The sequence below is a fragment of the Coregonus clupeaformis genome, unplaced genomic scaffold (genome assembly GCF_020615455.1).
Source record: "Coregonus clupeaformis isolate EN_2021a unplaced genomic scaffold, ASM2061545v1 scaf0117, whole genome shotgun sequence".
Taxonomy (NCBI): domain Eukaryota; kingdom Metazoa; phylum Chordata; class Actinopteri; order Salmoniformes; family Salmonidae; genus Coregonus; species Coregonus clupeaformis.
In genome coordinates, this window is record NW_025533572.1 from 354619 (window position 1) to 372611 (window position 17993).

Sequence of the window (17993 nt, forward strand, 5' to 3'; positions counted from 1 at the left end):
CCTAACCCCTAGTTTCCTAATGCCTAGTTCCCTAGTCCCTTAGCTCCCTAACCCCTAGTCCCCTAACCCCTAGTCCCCTAAGCTCCCTAACCCCTAGTCCCTAAGCTCCCTAACCCCTAGTCCCTAACCCCCCTAACCCCTAAGCTCCCTAACCCCTAGTCCCTAAGCTCCCTAACCCCTAGTCCCCTCACTCCCTAACTCCTATTCCCTTCTGCTGCTAATCCCTAGTTTCCTAACCCCTAGTTTCCTAATGCCTAGTTCCCTAGTCCCTTAGCTCCCTAACCCCTAGTCCCTAAGCTCCCTAACCCCTAGTCCCTAACCCCCCTAACCCCTAGTCCCTAACCCCCCTAACCCCTAGTCCCTAAGCTCCTAACCCTAGTCCCTAAGCTCCCTAACCCCTAAGCTCCTAACCCTAGTCCCTAAGCCCCCTCCTAGTCCCTAAGCTCCCTAACCCTTGTCCCTAAGCCCCTAACTAGTCCCTAAGATCCCTAACCCTAGTCCCTTAGCTCCCAACCCTAGTCCCTTCTGCTCCTAACCCCTAGTCCCTAAGCCACCTAAACCCTAGTCCCTAAGCTCCCTAACCCCTAGTCCCTAAGCTCCCTAACCCCTAAGCTCCCTAACCCCTAGTCCCTTAGCTCCCTAACCCCTAGTCCCTTCTGCTCCCTAACCCCTAGTCCCTTCTGCTCCCTAACCCCTAGTCCCTAAGCTCCCTAACCCCTAGTCCCCTAACCCCTAGTCCCTTAGCTCCCTAGTCCCTAAGCTCCCTAACCCCTAGTCCCTAAGCTCCCTAACTCCTATTCCCTTCTGCTGCTAATCCCTAGTTTCCTAACCCCTAGCTCCCTAACCCATAGTTTCCTAATGCCTAGTTCCCTAGTCCCTTAGCTCCCTAACCCCTAGTCCCTTAGCTCCCTAACCCCTAGTCCCTAAGCTCCCTAACCCCTAAGCTCCCTAAACCCTAGTCCCTAAGCTCCCTAACCCCTAAGCTCCCTAACCCCTAGTCCCTTCTGCTCCCTAACCCCTAGTCCCTAACCCCTAGTCCCTTCTGCTCCCTAACCCCTAGTCCCTAACCCCTAGTCCCTTCTGCTCCCTAACATCCCTAACCCCTAGTCCCTAACCCCTAGTCCCTTCTGCTCCCTAACCCCTAGTCCCTAAGATCCCTAACCCCTAGTCCCTAAGCTCCCTAACCCCTAGTCCCCTAACCCCTAGTTCCTTAGCTCCCTAACCCCTAAGCTCCCTAACCCCTAGTCCCTTCTGCTCCCTAACCCCTAGTCCCTAACCCCTAGTCCCTTCTGCTCCCTAACCCCTAGTCCCTTAGCTCCCTAACCCCTAGTCCCCTAGTCCCTTCTGCTCCCTAACCCCTAGTCCCCTAACCCCTAGTCCCTTAGCTCCCTAACCCCTAGTCCCCTAGTCCCTAAGATCCCTAACCCCTAGTCCCTAAGCTCCCTAACCCCTAAGCTCCCTAACCCCTAGTCCCCTAACCCCTAAGCTCCCCTAGCCTAAACCTACCCTAGTCCCTTCTGCTCCTAACCCTAGTCCCTTCTGCCCCAACCCTAGTCCTCTGCTCCCCAACCCCTAGTCCCTTGGCTCCTACCCCCTAGTCCCCAACCCTGGTCCTTCTGCCACCCTAACCCCTAGTCCCCTAATCCCTAGTCCCTTAGGTCCCTAAGCTCCCTAACCCCTAAGCTCCCTAACCCCTAGTTCCTTAGCTCCCTAACCCCTAAGCTCCCTAACCCCTAGTCCCCTAGCTCCCTAACCCCTAGTCCCCTAACCCCTAGTCCCTTCTGCTCCCTAACCCCTAGTCCCTAAGCTCCCTAACCCCTAGTCGATAAGCTCCCTAACCCCTAGTCCCTAAGCTCCCTAACCCCTAGTCCCTAAGATCCCTAACCCCTAGTCCCTAAGCTCCCTAACCCCTAGTCCCTAAGCTCCCTAGTCCCTAAGCTCCCTAACCCCTAGTCCCTAAGCTCCCTAACCCCTAAGATCCCTAACCCATAGTCCCCTAACCCCTAGTCCCTTCTGCTCCCTAACCCCTAGTCCCTAGTCGATAAGCTCCCTAACCCCTAGTCCCTAAGCTCCCTAGTCCCTAAACTCCCTAACCCCTAGTCCCTAAGCTCCCTAACCCCTAAGATCCCTAACCCATAGTCCCCTAACCCCTAGTCCCTAAGCTCCCTAACCCCTAGTCCCTAAGATCCCTAACCCCTAGTCCCTAAGATCCCTAACCCCTAGTCCCTAAGCTCCCTAACCCCTAGTCCCTTCTGCTCCCTAACCCCTAGTCCCTTAGCTCCCTAACCCCTTAGCTCCCTAACCCCTAAGCTCCCTAACCCCTAGTCCCTAGTCCCCTAACCCCTAAGCTCCCTAACCCCTAGTCCCTTAGCTCCCTAACCCCTAAGCTCCTAACCCCCTAGTCCCTAAGCTCCCTAACCCCTAGTCCCTTAGCTCCCTAACCCCTAGTCCCCTAACCCCTAGTCCCTAAGCTCCCTAACCCCTAGTCCCTAAGCTCCCTAACCCCTAGTCCCTAAGCTCCCTAACCCCTAGTCCCTAAGCCCATCCCTAGTCCTAATCCCCTAACCCCCTAGTCCCTAAGCCCCAACCCCTAGTCCCTAGCTCCCTAACCCCTGTCCCTAAGTTCCCTAACCCTCCCTGCTCCCTAACCCCCTAGTCCCTAAGCTCCAACCCCTAGTGATAAGCTCCTAACCCCTAGTCCCAAGCTCCCTAAGCCCAAGCCCCTAACCCCTAAACTCCCTAGTCCCTAAGCTCCCTAACCCCTAGTCCCTAAGCTCCCTAACCCCTAGTCCCTTCTGCTCCCTAACCCCTAGTCCCTTAGCTCCCTAACCCTTAGTCCCCTAACCCCTAGTCCCTTAGCTCCCTAACCCCTAGTCCCTTAGCTCCCTAACCCCTAGTCCCTTAGCTCCCTAACCCCTAGTCCCTTAGCTCCCTAACCCATAGTCCCCTAACCCCTAGTCCCCAAACCCCTAGTCCCTTAGCTCCCTAACCCCTAGTCATGGGGTGTGCAACTCCAGCCCTCCAGGTTTGGGAAGGATGGTAGGATATGTTGTAGCGTTCTGAGCTTGTCTGTGAGAATGATTGGTGGTTGGGTTAGAGGTCAGCCTACTAAACCATCAGATTGACCCGTCCTTGTATAGAAAGGTTAGCCTGAGTTATAAAGTATCTTCTTGTTCAGTTAGTCCCACTTCACCCAGTCCAGTCCAGTTAGTCCCACTTCACCCAGTTCAGTCCAGTTAGTCCCACTTCACCCAGCTCAGTTCAGTCCAGTTCGTCCCACTTCACCCAGCTCAGTTCAGTCCAGTTCGTCCCACTTCACCCAGCTCAGTTCAGTCCAGTTAGTCCCACTTCACCCAGTTCAGTCTAGTTAGTCCCACTTCACCCAGTTCAGTCCAGTTAGTCCCACTTCACCCAGTCCAGTCCAGTTAGTCCCACTTCACCCAGTCCAGTCCAGTCCAGTTAGTCCCACTTCACCCAGTCCAGTCCAGTTAGTCCCACTTCACCCAGTCCAGTCCAGTCCAGTTAGTCCCACTTCACCCAGTTCAGTCCAGTTAGTCCCACTTCACCCAGTCCAGTCCAGTTAGTCCCACTTCACCCAGTCCAGTCCAGTTAGTCCCACTTCACCCAGTCCAGTCCAGTTAGTCCCACTTCACCCAGTCCAGTCCAGTTAGTCCCACTTCACCCAGTCCAGTCCAGTCCAGTTAGTCCCACTTCACCCAGTCCAGTCCAGTTCAGTTAGTCCCACTTCACCCAGTCCAGTCCAGTTAGTCCCACTTCACCCAGTCCAGTCCAGTCCAGTTAGTCCCACTTCACCCAGTCCAGTCCAGTTAGTCCCACTTCACCCAGTCCCGTCCAGTTAGTCCCACTTCACCCAGTCCAGTCCAGTTAGTCCCACTTCACCCAGTCCAGTCCAGTTAGTCCCACTTCACCCAGTCCAGTCCAGTTAGTCCCACTTCACCCAGTCCAGTCCAGTCCAGTTAGTCCCACTTCACCCAGTTCAGTCCAGTTAGTCCCACTTCACCAAGTTCAGTCCAGTTAGTCCCACTTCACCCAGTTCAGTCCAGTTAGTCCCACTTCACCCAGTTCAGTCCAGTTAGTCCCACTTCACCCAGTTCAGTCCAGTTAGTCCCACTTCACCCAGTCCAGTCCAGTTAGTCCCACTTCACCCAGTCCAGTTAGTCCCACTTCACCCAGTCCAGTCCAGTTAGTCCCACTTCACCCAGTCCAGTTAGTCCCACTTCACCCAGTTCAGTCCAGTTGGTCCCACTTCACCCAGTGCAGTCCAGTTAGTCCCACTTCACCCAGTTCAGTCCAGTTAGTCCCACTTCACCCAGTCCAGTTAGTCCCACTTCACCCAGTTCAGTCCAGTTAGTCCCACTTCACCCAGTCCAGTTCAGTTAGTCCCACTTCACCCAGTTCAGTCCAGTTGGTCCCACTTCACCCAGTTCAGTCCAGTTAGTCCCACTTCACCCAGTGCAGTCCAGTTAGTCCCACTTCACCCAGTCCAGTCCAGTTAGTCCCACTTCACCCAGTTCAGTCCAGTTGGTCCCACTTCACCCAGTCCAGTCCAGTTAGTCCCACTTCACCCAGTTCAGTCCAGTTGGTCCCACTTCACCCAGTCCAGTCCAGTTAGTCCCACTTCACCCAGTCCAGTTAGTCCCACTTCACCCAGTCCAGTCCAGTTAGTCCCACTTCACCCAGTCCAGTCCAGTTAGTCCCACTTCACCCAGTTCAGTCCAGTTAGTCCCACTTCACCAAGTTCGGTCCAGTTAGTCCACTTCACCCAGTCCAGTCCAGTTAGTCCCACTTCACCCAGTTCAGTCCAGTTAGTCCCACTTCACCCAGTTCAGTCCAGTTAGTCCCACTTCACCAAGTTCAGTCCAGTTAGTCCCACTTCACCCAGTCCAGTCCAGTTAGTCCCACTTCACCCAGTTCAGTCCAGTTAGTCCCACTTCACCCAGTTCAGTCCAGTTAGTCCCACTTCACCCAGTTCATTACAGCAGTCCAGTTAGTCCCACTTCACCCAGTCCAGTTAGTCCCACTTCACCCAGTCCAGTTAGTCCCACTTCACCCAGTTCAGTCCAGTTAGTCCCACTTCACCCAGTCCAGTCCAGTTAGTCCCACTTCACCCAGTTCAGTCCAGTTGGTCCCACTTCACCCAGTGCAGTCCAGTTAGTCCCACTTCACCCAGTTCAGTCCAGTTAGTCCCACTTCACCAAGTTCAGTCCAGTTAGTCCCACTTCACCTAGTTCACCCAGTCCAGTTAGTCCCACTTCACCCAGCTCAGTTCAGTCCAGTTAGTCCCACTTCACCCAGTCCAGTCCAGTTAGTCCCACTTCACCCAGTCCAGTCCAGTTAGTCCCACTTCACCCAGTTCAGTCCAGTTAGTCCCACTTCACCCAGTTCAGTCCAGTTGGTCCCACTTCACCCAGTTCAGTCCAGTTAGTCCCACTTCACCCAGCTCAGTTCAGTCCAGTTAGTCCCACTTCACCCAGCTCAGTTCAGTCCAGTTAGTCCCACTTCACCCAGCTCAGTTCAGTCCAGTTAGTCCCACTTCACCCAGCTCAGTTCAGTCCAGTTAGTCCCACTTCACCCAGTCCAGTCCAGTTGGTCCCACTTCACCCAGTCCAGTCCAGTTGGTCCCACTTCACCCAGTTCAGTCCAGTTGGTCCCACTTCACCCAGTTCAGTCCAGTTAGTCCCACTTCAACCAGTTCAGTCCAGTTAGTCCCACTTCACCCAGTCCAGTCCAGTTAGTCCCACTTCACCCAGTCCAGTCCAGTTAGTCCCACTTCACCCAGTCCAGTCCAGTTAGTCCCACTTCACCCAGTTCAGTCCAGTTGGTCCCACTTCACCCAGTCCAGTCCAGTTATTCCCACTTCACCCAGTTCAGTCCAGTTGGTCCCACTTCACCCAGTTCAGTCCAGTTAGTCCCACTTCACCCAGTTCAGTCCAGTTAGTCCCACTTCGTCCAGTCCAGTTAGTCCCACTTCACCCAGTTCAGTCCAGTTAGTCCCACTTCACCCAGTCCAGTCAGTCCCACTTCACCCAGTTCAGTCCAGTCCAGTTAGTCCCACTTCACCCAGTCCAGTCCAGTTAGTCCCATTTCACCCAGTCCAGTTAGTCCCACTTCACCCAGTTCAGTTCAGTCCAGTTAGTCCCACTTCACCCAATTCAGTTCAGTCCAGTTAGTCCCACTTCACCCAGTTCAGTCCAGTTAGTCCCACTTCACCCAGCGCAGTCCAGTTAGTCCCACTTCACCCAGTCCAGTTAGTCCCACTTCACCCAGTCCAGTCCAGTTAGTCCCACTTCACCCAGTTCCAGTTAGTCCACTTCGGCCCAGTTAGTCCCACTTCACCCAGTCCAGTCCAGTTAGTCCCACTTCACCCAGTCAGTTAGTCCCACTTACAGTTCAGTCCAGTCCAGTTAGTCCCACTTCACCCAGTCCAGTTGGTCACTTCACCCAGTCCAGTTAGTCCCACTTCACCCAGTCCAGTCCGGTTAGTCCCACTTCACCCAGTTCAGTCCAGTTAGTCCCACTTCACCCAGTTCAGTCCAGTTAGTCCCACTTCACCCAGTTCAGTCCAGTTAGTCCCACTTCACCCAGTTCAGTCCAGTTAGTCCCACTTCACCCAGTCCAGTCCAGTTAGTCCCACTTCACCCACTTCACCCAGTTCAGTCCAGTTAGTCCCACTTCACCCAGTTCAGTCCAGTTAGTCCCACTTCACCCAGTTCAGTCCAGTTAGTCCCACTTCACCCAGTCCAGTCCAGTTAGTCCCACTTCACCCAGTTCAGTCCAGTTGGTCCCACTTCACCCAGTCCAGTCCAGTTAGTCCCACTTCACCCAGTTCAGTCCAGTTGGTCCCACTTCACCCAGTCCAGTCCAGTTAGTCCCACTTCACCCAGTCCGTCAGTTAGTCCCACTTCACCCAGTTCAGTCCAGTTAGTCCCACTTCACCCAGTCAGTCCAGTTAGTCCCACTTCACCCAGTTCAGTCCAGTTAGTCCCACTTCACCCAGTCCAGTCCAGTTAGTCCCACTTCACCCAGTTCAGTCCAGTTAGTCCCACTTCACCCAGTTCAGTCCAGTTGGTCCCACTTCACCCAGTTCAGTCCAGTTAGTCCCACTTCACCCAGTTCAGTCCAGTTAGTCCCACTTCACCCAGTTCAGTCCAGTTAGTCCCACTTCACCCAGTTCAGTCCAGTTGGTCCCACTTCACCCAGTTCAGTCCAGTTAGTCCCACTTCACCCAGTCCAGTTAGTCCCACTTCACCCAGTCCAGTTAGTCCCACTTCACCCAGTTCAGTCCAGTTGGTCCCACTTCACCCAGTCCAGTCCAGTTAGTCCCACTTCACCCAGTTCAGTCCAGTTGGTCCCACTTCACCCAGTGCAGTCCAGTTAGTCCCACTTCACCCAGTTCAGTCCAGTTAGTCCCACTTCACCCAGTTCAGTCCAGTTAGTCCCACTTCACCCAGTTACAGTCCAGTTAGTCCCACTTCACCCAGTTCAGCAGTCCAGTTAGTCCCACTTCACCCAGTTCAGTCCAGTTAGTCCCACTTCACCCAGTCCAGTCCAGTTAGTCCCACTTCACCCAGTTCGGTCCAGTTAGTCCACTTCACCCAGTTCAGTCCAGTTGGTCCCACTTCACCCAGTTCAGTCCAGTTAGTCCCACTTCACCCAGCTTCAGTCCAGTTAGTCCCCAGCTCAGTTCAGTCCAGTTAGTCCCACTTCACCCCCAGTTCAGTCCAGTTAGTCCCACTTCACCCAGTCCAGTCCAGTTAGTCCCACTTCACCCAGTTCAGTCCAGTTGGTCCCACTTCACCCAGTCCAGTCCAGTTGGTCCCACTTCACCCAGTTCAGTCCAGTTGGTCCCACTTCACCCAGTTCAGTCCAGTTAGTCCCACTTCACCCAGTTCAGTCCAGTTAGTCCCACTTCACCCAGTCCAGTCCAGTTAGTCCCACTTCACCCAGTTCAGTCCAGTTGGTCCCACTTCACCCAGTTCAGTCCAGTTAGTCCCACTTCACCCAGTTCGGTCCAGTTGGTCCCACTTCACCCAGTCCAGTCCAGTTAGTCCCACTTCACCCAGTTCAGTCCAGTTGGTCCCACTTCACCCAGTTCAGTCCAGTTAGTCCCACTTCACCCAGTTCAGTCCAGTTAGTCCCACTTCACCCAGTCCAGTCCAGTTAGTCCCACTTCACCCAGTTCAGTTCAGTCCAGTTAGTCCCACTTCACCCAATTCAGTTCAGTCCAGTTGGTCCCACTTCACCCAGTTCAGTCCAGTTAGTCCCACTTCACCCAGCGCAGTCCAGTTAGTCCCACTTCACCCGTCAGTCCAGTTGGTCCACTTCACCCAGTCCAGTCCAGTTAGTCCCACTTCACCTTCAGTCCAGTTGGTCACTTCACCCAGTTAGCCCCACTTCACCCAGTTCAGTCCAGTTAGTCCCACTTCACCCAGTCAGTTAGTCCCACTTCACCCAGTCAGTTAGCCCCACTTCACCCAGTCCAGTTAGTCCCACTTCACCCAGTTCAGTCCAGTTAGTCCCACTTCACCCAGTCCAGTCCAGTTAGTCCCACTTCACCCAGTTCAGTCCAGTTGGTCCACTTCACCCAGTTCAGTCCAGTTAGTCCACTTCACCCAGTTCAGTCCAGTTAGGCCCACTTCACCCAGTTCAGTCCAGTTAGTCCCACTTCACCCAGTCCAGTCCAGTTAGTTCCCCACTTCACCCAGTTCAGTCCAGTTAGTCCCACTTCACCCAGTTCAGTCCAGTTAGTCCCACTTCACCCAGCAGTTCCTCCCAGTCCAGTTAGTCCCACTTCACCCAGTTCCAGTCCAGTTAGTCCCACTTCACCCAGTTCGGTCCAGTTGGTCCCACTTCACCCAGTTCAGTCCAGTTAGTCATTCACAGTCCAGTCCAGTTAGTCCCACTTCACCCAGTTCAGTTCAGTCCAGTTAGTCCCACTTCACCCAGTTCAGTCCAGTTAGTCCCACTTCACCCAGCTCAGCCCAGTCCAGTTAGTCCCACTTCACCCAGCTCAGTTCAGTCCAGTTAGTCCCACTTCACCCAGTTCAGTCCAGTTGGTCCCACTTCACCCAGTTCAGTCCAGTTAGTCCCACTTCACCCAGTTCAGTCCAGTTGGTCCCACTTCACCCAGTGCAGTCCAGTTAGTCCCACTTCACCCAGTTCAGTCCAGTTAGTCCCACTTCACCCCAGTCCAGTTAGTCCCACTTCACCCAGTTCAGTCCAGTTGGTCCCACTTCACCCAGTCCGGTCAGTTAGTCCCACTTCACCCAGTTCAGTCCAGTTGGTCCCACTTCACCAGTGCAGTCCAGTTAGTCCCACTTCACCCAGTTCAGTCCAGTTAGTCCCACTTCACCCAGTCCAGTCCAGTTAGTCCCACTTCACCCAGTTCAGTCCAGTTGGTCCCACTTCACCCAGTTCAGTCCAGTTAGTCCCCTTCACCCAGTTCAGTCCAGTTTCCACTTCACCCAGTTCAGTCCAGTTAGTCCCACTTCACCCCAGTCCAGTTAGTCCCACTTCACCCAGTCCAGTCCAGTTAGTCCCACTTCACCCAGTTCAGTCCAGTTAGTCCCACTTCACCCAGTTCAGTCCAGTTAGTCCCACTTCACCCAGTTCAGTCCAGTTAGTCCCACTTCACCCAGTCCAGTCCAGTTAGTCCCACTTCACCCAGTTCAGTCCAGTTAGTCCCCTTCACCAAGTTCAGTCCAGTTAGTCCCACTTCACCCAGTTCAGTCCAGTTAGTCCCACTTCACCCAGTTCAGTCCAGTTAGTCCCACTTCACCCAGTTCAGTCCAGTTAGTCCCACTTCACCCAGTTCAGTCCAGTTAGTCCCACTTCACCCAGTCCAGTTAGTCCCACTTCACCAGGTCAGTTAGTCCCTTCACCAGTTCAGTCCAGTTAGTCCCACTTCACCCAGTCCAGTCCAGTTAGTCCCACTTCACCCAGTTCAGTCCAGTTGGTCCCACTTTCACCCAGTGCAGTCCAGTTAGTCCCACTTCACCCAGTTCAGTCCAGTTAGTCCCACTTCACCCAGTTCGGTCCAGTTGGTCCCACTTCACCCAGTTCGTCAGTTAGTCCCACTTCACCCAGTTCGGTCCAGTTGGTCCCACTTCACCCAGTCTCACAGCAGTCCAGTTGGTCCACTTCACCCAGTCCAGTCCAGTTGGTCCCACTTCACCGCAGTTCAGTCCAGTTGGTCCCACTTCACCCAGTTCAGTCCAGTTAGTCCCACTTCACCCGCAGTCCAGTTAGTCCCACTTCACCCAGTCCAGTCCAGTTAGTCCCACTTCACCCAGTTCAGTCCAGTTAGTCCCACTTCACCCAGTTCAGTCCAGTTGGTCCCACTTCACCAAGTTCAGTCCAGTTAGTCCCACTTCACCCAGTCCAGTCCAGTTAGTCCCACTTCACCCAGTTCAGTCAGTTCCAGTTCAGTCCAGTTAGTCCACTTCACCCAGTTCAGTCCAGTTAGTCCCACTTCACCCAGTTCAGTCCAGTTAGTCCCACTTCACCCAGTCCAGTAGTCAGTTAGTCCCACTTCACCCAGTTCAGTCCAGTTAGTCCCACTTCACCCAGTTCCCAGTTAGTCCCACTTCACCCAGTTCAGTCCAGTTGGTCCCACTTCACCCAGTCCAGTCCAGTTAGTCCCACTTCACCCAGTTCAGTCCAGTTGGTCCCACTTCACCCAGTGCGGTCCAGTTAGTCCCACTTCACCCAGTTCAGTCCAGTTAGTCCCACTTCACCCAGTTCAGTCCAGTTAGTCCCACTTCACCAGTTCAGTCCAGTTGGTCCCACTTCACCCAGTTCAGTCCAGTTGGTCCCACTTCACCCAGTCCAGTTAGTCCCACTTCACCCAGTTCAGTTCAGTCCAGTTAGTCCCACTTCACCCAGTTCAGTTCAGTCCAGTTAGTCCCACTTCACCAATTCAGTTCAGTCCAGTTAGTCCCACTTCACCCAGTTCAGTCCAGTTGGTCCCACTTCACCCAGCTCAGTTCAGTCCAGTTAGTCCCACTTCACCCAGCTCAGTTCAGTCCAGTAGTCCCACTTCACCCAGCTCAGTTCGGTCCAGTTAGTCCCACTTCACCCAGTTCGCAGTCCAGTTAGTCCCACTTCACCCAGTTCAGTCCAGTTGGTCCCACTTCACCCAGTTCAGTCCAGTTGGTCCCACTTCACCCAGTCCAGTCCAGTTGGTCCCACTTCACCCAGTTCAGTCCAGTTAGTCCCACTTCACCCAGTTCAGTCCAGTTAGTCCCACTTCACCCAGTCAGTCCAGTTAGTCCCACTTCACCCAGTCCAGTCCAGTCCAGTTAGTCCCACTTCACCCAGTCCAGTCCAGTTAGTCCCACTTCACCCAGTTCAGTCCAGTTGGTCCCACTTCACCCAGTCCAGTCCAGTTAGTCCCACTTCACCCAGTTCAGTCCAGTTGGTCCCACTTCACCCAGTTCAGTCCAGTTAGTCCCACTTCACCCAGTTCAGTCCAGTTAGTCCCAATTGTTCCAGTCCAGTTAGTCCCACTTCACCCAGTTCAGTCCAGTTAGTCCCACTTCACCCAGTCCAGTCGGTCCCACTTCACCCAGTTCAGTCCAGTCCAGTTAGTCCCACTTCACCCAATTCAGTTCGGTCCAGTTAGTCCCACTTCACCCAGTCCAGTCCAGTTAGTCCCATTTCACCCAGTCCAGTTAGTCCACTTCACCCAGTTCAGTTCAGTCCAGTTAGTCCCACTTCACCCAATTCAGTTCAGTCCAGTTAGTCCCACTTCACCCAGTTCAGTCCAGTTAGTCCCACTTCACCCAGCTCAGTCCAGTTAGTCCCACTTCACCCAGTCCAGTTAGTCCCACTTCACCCAGTCCAGTCCAGTTAGTGCCACTTCACCCAGTCAGTTAGTCCCACTTCACCCAGTTAGCCCCACTTCACCCAGTCCAGTCCAGTTAGTCCCACTTCACCCAGTCAGTTAGTCCCACAAGTTAGCCCCACTTCACCGCCCAGTCCAGTTAGTCCCACTTCACCCAGTCCAGTCCGGTTAGTCCCACTTCACCCAGTTCAGTCCAGTTAGTCCCACTTCACCCAGTTCAGTCCAGTTAGTCCCACTTCACCCAGTTTAGTCCAGTTAGGCCCACTTCACCCAGTTCAGTCCAGTTAGTCCCACTTCACCCAGTCCAGTCCAGTTAGTCCCACTTCACCCCTCACCCAGTTCAGTCCAGTTAGTCCACTTCACCCAGTTCAGTCCAGTTGGTCCCACTTCACCCAGTTCAGTCCAGTTAGTCCCACTTCACCCAGTTCAGTCCAGTTAGTCCCACTTCACCCAGTCCAGTTAGTCCCACTTCACCCAGTTCAGTCCAGTTAGTCCCACTTCACCCAGTCCAGTCCAGTTAGTCCCACTTCACCCAGTTCAGTCCAGTTGGTCCCACTTCACCCAGTGCAGTCCAGTTAGTCCCACTTCACCCAGTTCAGTCCAGTTAGTCCCACTTCACCAAGTTCAGTCCAGTTAGTCCCACTTCACCTAGTTCACCCAGTCCAGTTAGTCCCACTTCACCCAGCTCAGTTCAGTCCAGTTAGTCCCACTTCACCCAGTCCAGTCCAGTTAGTCCCACTTCACCCAGTTAGTCCCACTTCACCCAGTTCAGTCCAGTTAGTCCCACTTCACCCAGTTCAGTCCAGTTAGTCCCACTTCACCCAGTTCAGTCCAGTTAGTCCCACTTCACCCAGTCCAGTTAGTCCCACTTCACCCAGTCCAGTTCAGTCCAGTTAGTCCCACTTCACCCAGTTCAGTTCAGTCCAGTTAGTCCCACTTCACCCAATTCAGTTCAGTCCAGTTAGTCCCACTTCACCCAGTTCAGTCCAGTTAGTCCCACTTCACCCAGCTCAGTTCAGTCCAGTTAGTCCCACTTCACCCAGCTCAGTTCAGTCCAGTTAGTCCCACTTCACCCAGCTCAGTTCAGTCCAGTTAGTCCCACTTCACCCAGTCCAGTCCAGTTAGTCCCACTTCACCCAGTTCAGTCCAGTTGGTCCCACTTCACCCAGTCCAGTCCAGTTGGTCCCACTTCACCCAGTTCAGTCCAGTTAGTCCCACTTCACCCAGTTCAGTCCAGTTAGTCCCACTTCACCCAGTCCAGTCCAGTTAGTCCCACTTCACCCAGTCCAGTCCAGTTAGTCCCACTTCACCCAGTCCAGTCCAGTTAGTCCCACTTCACCCAGTTCAGTCCAGTTGGTCCCACTTCACCCAGTCCAGTCCAGTTAGTCCCACTTCACCCAGTTCAGTCCAGTTGGTCCCACTTCACCCAGTTCAGTCCAGTTAGTCCCACTTCACCCAGTTCAGTCCAGTTAGTCCCAATTGCAGTCCGGTCCAGTTAGTCCCACTTCACCCAGTTCAGTCCAGTTAGTCCCACTTCACCCAGTCCAGTCAGTCCCACTTCACCCAGTTCAGTCCAGTCCAGTTAGTCCCACTTCACCCAATTCAGTTCAGTCCAGTTAGTCCCACTTCACCCAGTCCAGTCCAGTTAGTCCCATTTCACCCAGTCCAGTTAGTCCCACTTCACCCAGTTCAGTTCAGTCCAGTTAGTCCACTTCACCCAATCCAGTTCAGTCCAGTTAGTCCCACTTCACCCAGTTCAGTCCAGTTAGTCCCACTTCACCCAGCTCAGTCCAGTTAGTCCCACTTCACCCAGTCCAGTTAGTCCCACTTCACCCAGTCCAGTCCAGTTAGTGCCACTTCACCCAGTCAGTTAGTCCCACTTCACCCAGTTAGCCCCACTTCACCCAGTCCAGTCCAATTAGTCCCACTTCACCCAGTCAGTTAGTCCCACTTAACCCAGTTAGCCCCACTTCACCCAGTCCAGTTAGTCCCACTTCACCCAGTCCAGTCCGGTTAGTCCCACTTCACCCAGTTCAGTCCAGTTAGTCCCACTTCACCCAGTTCAGTCCAGTTAGTCCCACTTCACCCAGTTTAGTCCAGTTAGGCCCACTTCACCCAGTTCAGTCCAGTTAGTCCCACTTCACCCAGTCCAGTCCAGTTAGTCCCACTTCACCCACTTCACCCAGTTCAGTCCAGTTGGTCCCACTTCACCCAGTGCAGTCCAGTTAGTCCCACTTCACCCAGTGCAGTCCAGTTAGTCCCACTTCACCCAGTCCAGTCCAGTTAGTCCCACTTCACCCAGTTCAGTCCAGTTGGTCCCACTTCACCCAGTCCAGTCCAGTTAGTCCCACTTCACCCAGTTCAGTCCAGTTGGTCCCACTTCACCCAGTCCAGTCCAGTTAGTCCCACTTCACCCAGTCCAGTTAGTCCCACTTCACCCAGTCCAGTCCAGTTAGTCCCACTTCACCCAGTCCAGTCCAGTTAGTCCCACTTCACCCAGTTCAGTCCAGTTAGTCCCACTTCACCAAGTTCAGTCCAGTTAGTCCCACTTCACCCAGTCCAGTCCAGTTAGTCCCACTTCACCCAGTTCAGTCCAGTTAGTCCCACTTCACCCAGTTCAGTCCAGTTAGTCCCACTTCACCAAGTTCAGTCCAGTTAGTCCCACTTCACCCAGTCCAGTCCAGTTAGTCCCACTTCACCCAGTTCAGTCCAGTTAGTCCCACTTCACCCAGTTCAGTCCAGTTAGTCCCACTTCACCCAGTTCAGTCCAGTTAGTCCCACTTCACCCAGTCCAGTTAGTCCCACTTCACCCAGTCCAGTTAGTCCCACTTCACCCAGTTCAGTCCAGTTAGTCCCACTTCACCCAGTCCAGTCCAGTTAGTCCCACTTCACCCAGTTCAGTCCAGTTGGTCCCACTTCACCCAGTGCAGTCCAGTTAGTCCCACTTCACCCAGTTCAGTCCAGTTAGTCCCACTTCACCAAGTTCAGTCCAGTTAGTCCCACTTCACCTAGTTCACCCAGTCCAGTTAGTCCCACTTCACCCAGCTCAGTTCAGTCCAGTTAGTCCCACTTCACCCAGTCCAGTCCAGTTAGTCCCACTTCACCCAGTCCAGTCCAGTTAGTCCCACTTCACCCAGTTCAGTCCAGTTAGTCCCACTTCACCCAGTTCAGTCCAGTTAGTCCCACTTCACCCAGTTCAGTCCAGTTAGTCCCACTTCACCCAGTCCAGTTAGTCCCACTTCACCCAGTTCAGTTCAGTCCAGTTAGTCCCACTTCACCCAATTCAGTTCAGTCCAGTTAGTCCCACTTCACCCAGTTCAGTCCAGTTAGTCCCACTTCACCCAGCTCAGTTCAGTCCAGTTAGTCCCACTTCACCCAGCTCAGTTCAGTCCAGTTAGTCCCACTTCACCCAGCTCAGTTCAGTCCAGTTAGTCCCACTTCACCCAGTCCAGTCCAGTTGGTCCCACTTCACCCAGTTCAGTCCAGTTGGTCCACTTCACCCAGTCCAGTCCAGTTGGTCCCACTTCACCCAGTTCAGTCCAGTTAGTCCCACTTCACCCAGTTCAGTCCAGTTAGTCCCACTTCACCCAGTCCAGTCCAGTTAGTCCCACTTCACCCAGTCCAGTCCAGTCCAGTTAGTCCCACTTCACCCAGTCCAGTCCAGTTAGTCCCACTTTCACCCAGTTCAGTCCAGTTGGTCCCACTTCACCCAGTCCAGTCCAGTTAGTCCCACTTCACCCAGTTCAGTCCAGTTGGTCCCACTTCACCCAGTTCAGTCCAGTTAGTCCCACTTCACCCAGTTCAGTCCAGTTGGTCCCAATTCGGTCCCAGTCCAGTTAGTCCCACTTCACCCAGTTCAGTCCAGTTAGTCCCACTTCACCCAGTCCAGTCAGTCCCACTTCACCCAGTTCAGTCCAGTCCAGTTAGTCCCACTTCACCCAATTCAGTTCAGTCCAGTTAGTCCCACTTCACCCAGTCCAGTCCAGTTAGTCCCATTTCACCCAGTCCAGTTAGTCCCACTTCACCCAGTTCAGTTCAGTCCAGTTAGTCCCACTTCACCCAATTCAGTTCAGTCCAGTTAGTCCCACTTCACCCAGTTCAGTCCAGTTAGTCCCACTTCACCCAGCTCAGTCCAGTTAGTGCCACTTCACCCAGTCAGTTAGTCCCACTTCACCCAGTTAGCCCCACTTCACCCAGTCCAGTCCAGTTAGTCCCACTTCACCCAGTCAGTTAGTCCCACTTAACCCAGTTAGCCCCACTTCACCCAGTCCAGTTAGTCCCACTTCACCCAGTCCAGTTAGTCCCACTTCACCCAGTCCAGTCCGGTTAGTCCCACTTCACCCAGTTCAGTCCAGTTAGTCCCACTTCACCCAGTTCAGTCCAGTTAGTCCCACTTCACCCAGTTTAGTCCAGTTAGGCCCACTTCACCCAGTTCAGTCCAGTTAGTCCCACTTCACCCAGTCCAGTCCAGTTAGTCCCACTTCACCCACTTCACCCAGTTCAGTCCAGTTAGTCCCACTTCACCCAGTTCAGTCCAGTTAGTCCCACTTCACCCAGTCCAGTTAGTCCCACTTCACCCAGTTCAGTTCAGTCCAGTTAGTCCCACTTCACCCAGTTCAGTTCAGTCCAGTTAGTCCCACTTCACCCAGTTCAGTTCAGTCCAGTTAGTCCCACTTCACCCAGTCCAGTCCAGTTAGTCCACTTCACCCAGTTCAGTTCGGTCCAGTTAGTCCCACTTCACCCAGCTCAGCCCAGTCCAGTTAGTCCCACTTCACCCAGCTCAGTTCAGTCCAGTTAGTCCCACTTCACCCAGCTCAGTTCAGTCCAGTTAGTCCCACTTCACCCAGCTCAGTTCAGTCCAGTTAGTCCCACTTCACCCAGCTCAGTCCAGTTGGTCCCACTTCACCCAGTCCAGTTCAGTTAGTCCCACTTCACCCAGTTCAGTCCAGTTAGTCCCACTTCACCAAGTTCAGTCCAGTTAGTCCCACTTCACCCAGTCCAGTCCAGTTAGTCCCACTTCACCCAGTTCAGTCCAGTTAGTCCCACTTCACCCAGTTCAGTCCAGTTAGTCCCACTTCACCCAGTTCAGTCCAGTTAGTCCCACTTCACCCAGTCCAGTTAGTCCCACTTCACCCAGTCCAGTTAGTCCCACTTCACCCAGTTCAGTCCAGTTAGTCCCACTTCACCCAGTCCAGTCCAGTTAGTCCCACTTCACCCAGTTCAGTCCAGTTGGTCCCACTTCACCCAGTGCAGTCCAGTTAGTCCCACTTCACCCAGTTCAGTCCAGTTAGTCCCACTTCACCAAGTTCAGTCCAGTTAGTCCCACTTCACCTAGTTCACCCAGTCCAGTTAGTCCCACTTCACCCAGCTCAGTTCAGTCCAGTTAGTCCCACTTCACCCAGTCCAGTCCAGTTAGTCCCACTTCACCCAGTCCAGTCCAGTTAGTCCCACTTCACCCAGTTCAGTCCAGTTAGTCCCACTTCACCCAGTTCAGTCCAGTTAGTCCCACTTCACCCAGTTCAGTCCAGTTAGTCCCACTTCACCCAGTCCAGTTAGTCCCACTTCACCCAGTTCAGTTCAGTCCAGTTAGTCCCACTTCACCCAATTCAGTTCAGTCCAGTTAGTCCCACTTCACCCAGTTCAGTCCAGTTAGTCCCACTTCACCCAGCTCAGTTCAGTCCAGTTAGTCCCACTTCACCCAGCTCAGTTCAGTCCAGTTAGTCCCACTTCACCCAGCTCAGTTCAGTCCAGTTAGTCCCACTTCACCCAGTCCAGTCCAGTTAGTCCCACTTCACCCAGTTCAGTCCAGTTGGTCCCACTTCACCCAGTCCAGTCCAGTTGGTCCCACTTCACCCAGTTCAGTCCAGTTAGTCCCACTTCACCCAGTTCAGTCCAGTTAGTCCCACTTCACCCAGTCCAGTCCAGTTAGTCCCACTTCACCCAGTCCAGTCCAGTCCAGTTAGTCCCACTTCACCCAGTCCAGTCCAGTTAGTCCCACTTCACCCAGTTCAGTCCAGTTGGTCCCACTTCACCCAGTCCAGTCCAGTTAGTCCCACTTCACCCAGTTCAGTCCAGTTGGTCCCACTTCACCCAGTTCAGTCCAGTTAGTCCCACTTCACCCAGTTCA

The 17993-nt window shown here is 53.7% G+C and overlaps 1 protein-coding gene across 2 annotated transcripts in view; it reads left to right on the top strand.

Moving 5' to 3' along the window:
* LOC121558449 (inhibitor of apoptosis protein-like) overlaps positions 1-17993 on the top strand; it is a 74814-nt gene that overhangs the window by 42942 nt on the left and 13879 nt on the right. The window lies entirely within an intron of this gene.